This window comes from Triticum urartu, chromosome 4A (genome assembly GCF_056163025.1).
Source record: "Triticum urartu cultivar PI428250 chromosome 4A, HENAU_Tu73, whole genome shotgun sequence".
Classification (NCBI taxonomy): domain Eukaryota; kingdom Viridiplantae; phylum Streptophyta; class Magnoliopsida; order Poales; family Poaceae; genus Triticum; species Triticum urartu.
In genome coordinates, this window is record NC_141876.1 from 206,186,016 (window position 1) to 206,194,961 (window position 8,946).

The window sequence follows — 8,946 nt, forward strand, 5'->3', positions numbered from 1 at the left end:
CTTGTGTAGCTCCTTGATGATTTTTCCTTCCTTTCCGAATCCTTGCTTCTCCGTGAGTATCTTCGTTCATAACGATCATCTCTACTCCTTCTCTCTCTTGGTGGTGATTCTTTGCTTCTTCCTTTTGGAGAATCTTCTCTTCTCTTGTAGGGAGCCGTACACTCATTGGAATAGTGTCCGGGTCTTCCACAACTGTAGCAGTTTCGCTCTCGACTAGAAGATCTTTTGTCATTGTAGGACCTTGACTTGAAGCTTCTATCTTTGCTTCTACTCTTGTAGAACTTGTTGAAGTTCTTCACCATTAAGCTCAATTCTTCATTGAAGTCTTGTTTCTCACTTGATGATGTAGGGGCTTCACATGAGGCTTTATAGGCACCACTTGATTTGTTGTGAAGTTCCTCTTTATCCTTAAGTGACATCTCATGAGCAACAATTCTTCCAATCACCTCCGTTGGCTTGAGATCTTTGTAATTGGGCATCATTTGGATCAATGTGCACACGGTATCATATTTTCCATCCAAGGCTCTTAGAATCTTCTTGATGATGAATCTATCGGTCATCTCTTCACTTCCTAAGCCGGCAATCTCATTTGTGATGAGAGCAAGCCTAGAGTACATTTCAGCGACACCTTCACCATCCTTCATCTTGAACTTGTCAAGTTGGCTTTGAAGCACATCCAACTTGGATTCCTTGACGGAGTCGGTACCTTCATGCATATCAATCAAAGTGTCCAAAATTTCCTTCGCATTCTCAAGACGGCTGATTTTGTTGAATTCTTCGGGGCACAATCCATTGAAGAGAATATCACAAGCTTGAGCATTGTATTGCAACATCTTCAACTCATCCGCGGTAGCTTCACGGTTTGGTTCTCTCCCATCAAAGAAGTCACCTTGCCAACCAACACACACAATAGCCCAAACAGCGGGGTTATGTCCAAGAATATGCATTTTCATTTTATGCTTCCAACTAGCAAAATTAGTATCATCAAAGTAGGGACCTCTACGGTGATAATTTCCCTCGCTAGACGTCATACTCTCCTAGGTTGTGAAACCAAGGCTATGACCACCAAAAGCTATGGAGATCAAAGCAAATGGAGACCAAAGCTCTGATACCACTTGTAGGATCGAAAGTATGTCTAGAGGGGGGTGATTAGACTACTTGACCAATTAAAAACTTAACCTTTTCCAAATTTTAGTTCTTGGCATATTTTAGCTATTTTAGGACAAGTCAAGCAATCATCACACAATTCAAGCAAGCATGCAAAGAGTATATTGGCAGCGGAAAGTAAAGCATGCAACTTGCAAGAATGTAAAGGGAAGGGTTTGGGGAATTCAAACGCAATTGGAGACACGGATGTTTTTCCCGTGGTTCGGATAGGTGGTGCTATCCTACATCCACGTTGATGGAGACTTCAACCCACAAAGGGTAACGGTTGCGAGAGTCCACGGAGGGCTCCACCCACAAAGGGTAACGGTTGCGCGAGTCCACACAGGGCTCCACCCACGAAGGGTCCACGAAGAAGCAACCACCCACAAAGGGTCCACGAAGAAGCAACCTTATCTATCCCACCATGGCCATCGCCCACACAGGACTTGCCTCACTAGCGGTAGATCTTCATGAAGTAGGTGATCTCCTTGCCCTTACAAACTCCTTGGTTCAACTCCACAATCTTGTCGGAGGCTCCCAAGTGACACCTAGCCAATCTAGGAGACACCACTCTCCAAGAAGTAACAAATGGTGTGTAGGTAATGAACTCCTTGCTCTTGTGCTTCAAATGATAGTCTCCCCAACACTCAACTCTCTCTCATAGGATTTGGATTTTGTGGAAAGAAGATTTGAGTGGAAAGAAACTTGGAGAGGCTAGAGATCAAGATTCATATGGTAGGAATGAAATATCTTGGTCTCAACACATGGTGTATGTGTTCTGATGGCTCTCTCTTCGAATGAAGAGGAGGTGGAGGGGTATATATAGCCTCCACACAAAATCCAACCATTACACACAGTTTTCCAATCTCGGTGGGACCGAATCAACAAACTCGGTCGGACCAAAAATGTAAACCTAGTGATCGTTAGAGATTTTCGGTGGGACTGACATGCAACTCGGTAGGACCGATATGGTTAGGGTTTGGGCATAACGTAATCTCGGTGAGACCGATTACACAAACTCGGTGAGACCGAATTTGGTAATTAGTTAACCAGAGAGTTGGTCAGGCAAACTCGGTGGGACCGATTTGCTCTTTCGGTGAGACCGAAAAGTTACAAAGGGAAAACACTGAATTTACATTGCAATCCCGGTGGGACCGATTCGCTCTTTCGGTGAGACCGAAAAGTTACGAAAGGGAAACAGAGAGTTTGCAATCCCATCTCGGTGAGACCGAGATCCCTATCGGTAGAACCGAATTGCTAGGGTTTGGCAGTGGCTTATGACAAGTGAAACTCGGTGGCGCCGGATAGGAAGAATCGGTAGGACCGAGTTTGGCTTAGGGTTTAGGTCATATGTGGATATGGGAAAGTAGTTGAGGGTTTTGGAGCATATCACTAAGCACATGAAGCAAGAGGCTCATTAAGCAACACCTCATCCCTCCTTGATAGTATTGGCTTTTCCTAAAGACTCAATGTGATCTTGGATCACTAAAATATAAAATGAAGAGTCTTGAGCTTTTGAGCTTGAGCCAATCCTTTGTCCTTAGCATTTTGAGGGTTCCACTTTCACATCCATGCCATGCCAATCATTGAGCTTTCCTGAAATAATCATCTTGGAATAGCATTAGCTCAATGAGCTATATGTTGTTATGAATTACCAAAACCACCTAGGGATAGTTGCACTTTCATCCTCGACAATGGTAAAACAAATCCAGCAAGACCACCCGCTGTGCCGACAAATCCCGATAGGAGCTGCACATATCTCGTTCTCAGGGCACACCGGATAAGCTAAGCGTACAGGAGCCGACATAACCCACGTTGCCAAGGGATGGCCCTGCACGGTGCTCTGGGTTGGACCAACACTCAGAGGAGCACTGGCCCGGGGGTTTAAATAAAGATGACCCTTGAGTCTGCAGAACCCAAGGGAAAGAAAAGGCTAGGTGGCAAATGGTAAAACCAATGTTGGGCCTTGCTGGAAGAGTTTTATTCAAGGCGAACTGTCAAGGGGTTCCCATTATAACCCAACCGCGTAAGGAACGCAAAATTCGGGAACATAACACCGATATGACGGAAACTAGGGCGGCAAGAGTGGAACAAAAGACCAGGCATAAGGCTGAGCCTTCCACCCTTTACCAAGTATATAGGTGCATTAATTAAATAAGAGATATTGTGATATCCCAACAAAATATCCATGTTCCAACATGGAACAAGCTCCAATCTTCACCTGCAACTAATAATGCTATAAGAGAGGCTGAGCAAAGCGGTAACATAGCCAAACAACGGTTTGCTAGGACAAGGTGGGTTAGAGGCTTGGTTCAACAATATGGGAGGCATGATAAGCAAGTGGTAGGTATCGCAGCATAGGCATAGCAAAAGAGCGAGCAACTAGCAAGCAAAGATAGAAGTGATTTCGAGGGTATGGTCATCTTGCCTGAGATCCCGCAAGGAAGAAGAAGAGTCCATGAAGAAGACAAACGGACGTAGTCGAATGAATCCTCACAAACACGACGTTATCGGAACCAACCCGAAGAAGCAACACCGGAAAGAAGCAAACAACATAGTAAACAACCACCACATAAGCATGACACGATGCACAATCAGTATGATGCATGTCCGGTTTAAAGAAGCATGGCATGGCAAAGTGCACAAACAATCCTACAAATTAAGTGGAGCTCAATATGCAACGAGTTGCATATTGCCGGAACACCACATCAATTATTTAGTTCTCTCCCGGTTAGGTACTCAATAATATTAAATGTTGTTAAACATGGCAAGAGGGTGAAGCAAAGTAAAACTACCTATCTAGTCAAGTTTAAATGAGGCCGGAAGCAACGAACAACAAATCCGGAATCTCCTCATGTGCATATATTAGGTTAGGTCCTGTTCTGCCCTAAACCATATTTTATAGTTATTAAACATGCAAGATGATGCCACCATGTTAAACTAGGCAAAATTCTACCCCATTTACATATAAAGTTTGTTAGGTTTGGAGCTACGGTTAAATAGTTATGAATTAAAGCATTTTAACATGACATAGAGCAAAAATTAATCAAACAACATTTTAAACATGTTAAACATGGATGAAAATGGCACAATATGAAACTAGATGAAATTCTAGTCATGTTTCATATATAACTTATTTTAAACCGATGCACGGTTAATTAGATATTAAATGCATGAACTCTAGGGACTTTTCTGCAAAACAACCGTCTCAGGAATAATAGCTAAATTTGTAGCAGCAGGAAAAAAAATAGGGCGGGCTGCATTGGGTTGAACTGAGTTGCTCACCACGGCACTTGGGCTGGCTCGGTGATGGACTAGGACGGAAGAAGGCGCAGCTGGGCCGGCAGGCGCGCGGCCCACGACGAGCAGCGAGGGGAGAAGGCGGCCCAGGCAAAGCGGCAGAGGTGGGGGGGTCTTCGCGCGGGCGAGCTGGGCCTGGCGCTCTCGTGGCCCACGCGCGGTCGGTGACGAAGTCAACGGACATAGCGAGCGGGACTTGGAGCTGCGCGCGTTCCAGGAAGTCAAGGGGCGGCGGCGCTGGTGCTTCCGGCGACAAAAAACGACGGGACGACCACCGGATGCGAGGCGAGGTCGTCGGGGACCGATTCCCGGCAGTGGGCGACGGATCCGGAGAGGCAAGGTCTTGGCGGCGACGAACTTGCCTATGTCGGAGACGAGGTGCAGGAGAGCAGAGGCCTGCGAGCGGCGGCGCAGCGTAGCAGGCCCCAGCGCGGGTCTTCAGCGGCAGAAAGGCGAGGCCGGAGGGCGTGTCCGTCCAGGAACAGGGCGGAGGCAAGCTGCTGGGCATCGAGCCTCCTGGATCCGCGCGATGAGGAGGAAGACGAGGCGCGGGGGAGGTTCTCGTCGAGGCACTGGCCCGATGCAGAGGAAGCATACGGGAAGGAGAAACAGCAAGCGGGGCAAGGCTGTGACCGGAGTTGGAGACGAGGTGGGGCGTCGCTGGGGAGGTGGATTTGGATCGGGGCAAGGTGGAAGTTGCTGATTGGGGTGGTGCTGAAAACGAAGGAGGAAGACTGGGCTGCAGATTGGACCGACGGGGATCTGGGAGGATCCCAAGGGAGAGGGTGGCGGCGGTGGGAGAGGAGATGGATGGGACAGATCCCTAGGTTTTAGGTTTTGGTCTAATATATAAGGCAAAAGGATTTCCGGATAGGGGCATTAGGTCCCTTCGATCTTAATTGGACGGACGGGAAAAATAGGTTACGTAGCCCAAAGAGGAAAAACGGAGACGTTTTATAGACGTTTGGGGATGATCCGGACACAACGGTGACGACTGTCCGGATCGGGTCCGGGACAACTTTTCGGGCGCGCGCGCGAGGAGGACCGCAGGCTGACGAGAGAGGTTAGGTTGGAACTGGCGGTAGGTAGTGAGCTGTGTAGACGGTCTCGAGCTGAGATAAGAGAAGAGAGAGAGGCCCGGTGACTGTTTCCGGAGACCGGAAACGTCCGATGTTAGACCGGCTATAATGCCGCTATAGTTTAACGGTTAGGCTATCAAACAAACTCCGAATGCGACGAAAATTGACAGGCGGTCTACCTACACTATAATAAGACCGCACGCCAACTTTCAACCCATTCCGAAAAAAAATTCCGGCCACTTATAAAATACTATTTCGGACATGCCGCGGGCGCGTGCAAGTGTGGTTAGGCTCAGAACGGATAACGGAGAGAACTTGGAGAACCCGGACGAATGCAAGTTTTAAAACATGATGATGCCATGCACATGATGACATGATAAGATGCAACACGCAAGCAAATGACATGACAACGACAGCGAATAACTGGAAGACACCTGGCACAACAGTCTCGGGGCGTTACAGCGGCGATGAGCTTGGTGCGGAGTGACGTGTTAACGCCAATCCACAACCGCCCGCCGCAACGGATGACGCCGTGGTGTGGCTCGTAGCCGTCGTCGTCAGGGCTGGTGATGGCGAGCTTCTGCAGGAGATCTTGGGCATCAGGATCGATGGAGTAGGAATTGAGCACCTCCTGAATCCATGCTGGCTAACACGCCGAGAGCGCGGCCAGGTCGAGTTATTTCCCGACGCGTGACAGGGCGTCCGCGGTGCCGTTATCCAGTATGTGCTTGTACTGGAATTTGAACTACAGTCGACCAGCTTCGCCATGGCCTTGCGTTGCAATTCAGTCTCCAAGTGCTCCTCTCCCAAGTTGTAGAGCGACTTGTTGTCGGTGAGGATGTCAAAGGGGCCGCGCTGCAGGTAGGGGCGCCACTTGTCAATCGCCATCATCACCGCCAAGAACTCCTTCTCGTACGTCGAGAGCTTCTGGTTGCGCACGCCGAGCGCCTTGCTGAAGAAGGCGACGGGGTGGCCTTCCTGGACAAGCACCGCGCTGATGCCGGTGTCGCACGCATCGGTCTCGATCAAAAACGGCATGTCGAAGTTGGGCAGGGCTAGCACTGGTGTAGTTGTCATCACCGTCTTAAGCGTGTCGAATGCCACCTGCACTTGATCATTCCAAGCGAACCTCTTCTTAGTGAGGAGCTGCGTGAGGGGCTTGGCGATGATGCCATAGTGCAGCACGAATTTCCTGTAGTAGCTAGTGAGGCCCAGGAAACCGCGCAGCTCGGTGGCGTTCGTCGGCCTTGGCCACTGCTCCATGGCTTTCGTCTTCTCTTCGTCCATGGTGACGCCCTCCTTAGAGATCACGTGTCCGAGGTAGTCGATGTGGTCGCAGGCGAAGCTGCATTTGGACTCCTTGATGAATAGCCGGTGCGCGCGGAGGAGCTCGAAGACGATCCGCAGGTGCTCCAGGTGTTCTTCCATCGTTTCACTAAAGACGAGGATGTCATCTAGAAAAATGATAACAAACTTGCACACGTACTTACTGAAGATCGTGTTCATCAAGCACTGGAAGGTGGCCGGCGCGTTCGTCAGCCCGAACAGCATGACCCGGAACTGGAAATGCTCGTGGTGCGTCTTGAACGTGGTCCTGGATTCGTCCTCTTCATGCATTCTGATTTGATGATACCCCGGCTTGGAGAAGACGGTCGCGCCGCCAGTTCATCGACAACGGGCAACAAGAACTTGTTTTTAATGGCGGCGTCTTTGAGCTGGCGGTAGTCGACACAGAACCTCCACGTGTCGTCCTTCTTGACCAACAGCACAGGGGTGGCGTACGGGCTGACACTGTGCATGATCACGCCGGCGTCGAGCATTTCCTTGACTTGGGGCTCGATCTCGTCCTTCTGGAGCGAAGAGTACCGGTAAGGGCGCGTGTTCGTGGGGACCACGCCTTTGACCAGTGTGGCCGCGTGATCGTACTAGCGGTGTGGAGGAAGGCCCTAGGGTGTTGCGAAGACGTCGGCGAACTCTTCCAGCGGGTCGCTGAGGGGTGTCTGGCTAGCGCGCTTGCGAGGTGGTGGCAGAGCATGCCCACAAGTGTCCACCATGGCCATGGCCGAGAGATCGTTTCCCATGACCATCTTGCGCAGCTCGTCGGGCTTGACCGCCTTGAGTGTGGTGGTGGTGGCCTTGGTTGGCACTCCACGGAGCGTGACCTCTTCGCCCTCGTGCTGGAACTTCACCCCTTTATCTTGCTAGTGGCATGTCATGGGACTGTGTTGGGCGAGCCAGTCCATGCCCAAGATGCCGTTGTAAGCGCCGATCTCCAGCTCACGCACGGGCCTGGCGAAGGTGTGCCCCTGCATGCACCACTTGAGCTCGGGCACGATGCGGTTACAGGTGAGCCGATCGCCGTTTGCGACGCGTACGTCCATGGGCGCCATCTCCTCCGTGACAACGTCGATGTGGTCGACGAATGACTTGTTAACGAAGCTGTGTGTGTTGCCGGAGTTGAGAAGAAGCAGCATCACTTGATTTCCCACCGGTGCTTGCAAACGGATGGTGGTCGCCGAGTCCATGCCGTCGAGCACCTGGGATGAGAGGAGGCAGCACTCCGGCACGCACGCGGCCGACGCGACGCCCGCGGCCGACGCGGCGCCCGGGCCGAGGTTGTCTAGGAGCTCCATGGCGTGGATGGTGTCGTCGAAGAGGACCTCGCCATGATCCCCGACGTGGAAGGTGAGCAGCTGGGTGGGCGGGGGTGCAGCGGTGCTCGCGCGAGTAGCGATCGCCGCACTTGAAACACAGGTTGTTGGCGCGGTGAAAGTCGCGGAGCTGCCGCTTGCGCGTATAGTCGTACCCTTGCGCGCGATTGGGCGCAACTGCTCTTGGTTGCTGTGTTGCAGTCATCGGTGGAGGCCGCCCTGAAGGTGAGATGCGTGGGTGTGCCCTGGTCGTGCCCAGCTCCTCTTCCTGTATACGGGCCAGCATGGAGGCGCGTGTGATGCTCGACGGCGCCTGAAGATGAACCGCGGCTCGGAGCTCGTCCTTCAGTCCTAGTAAGAATTGCGTGATGAAGAACTTGGTGTTGATGGACGGATCTAGAGCCAGCATGTGATACATCTGCTCGTCGAAGGCGGCGGGGTACTTGGTGACGGTGCCTGTCTGCCGGAGCTGGAGCAGTGCATGACCACCTCGAACTCGTTTGTGATGTTGCAGTGTGTTTGACAAAATGCCTGCAACCAGTGTGCGGCCTGGCCGTCGATGTAGAGCGCCGTGGTGGCCACCCAGTGGTGCGGCGCGACCTTGTAGAGCTCCAAGTAGGCGAGACAGCGATCCAGCCACAGATATGGCGCGGTGCCGTCGAACATGGGGAAATCATGCTTCAGGGGCTTGTGGTACTCGTTCTTGTTGTAGCCCGTTAGTGAAGATGCGGTCGCCGTTGCGATGAAGCCGCCGTGCGAAGGAAGCGGGA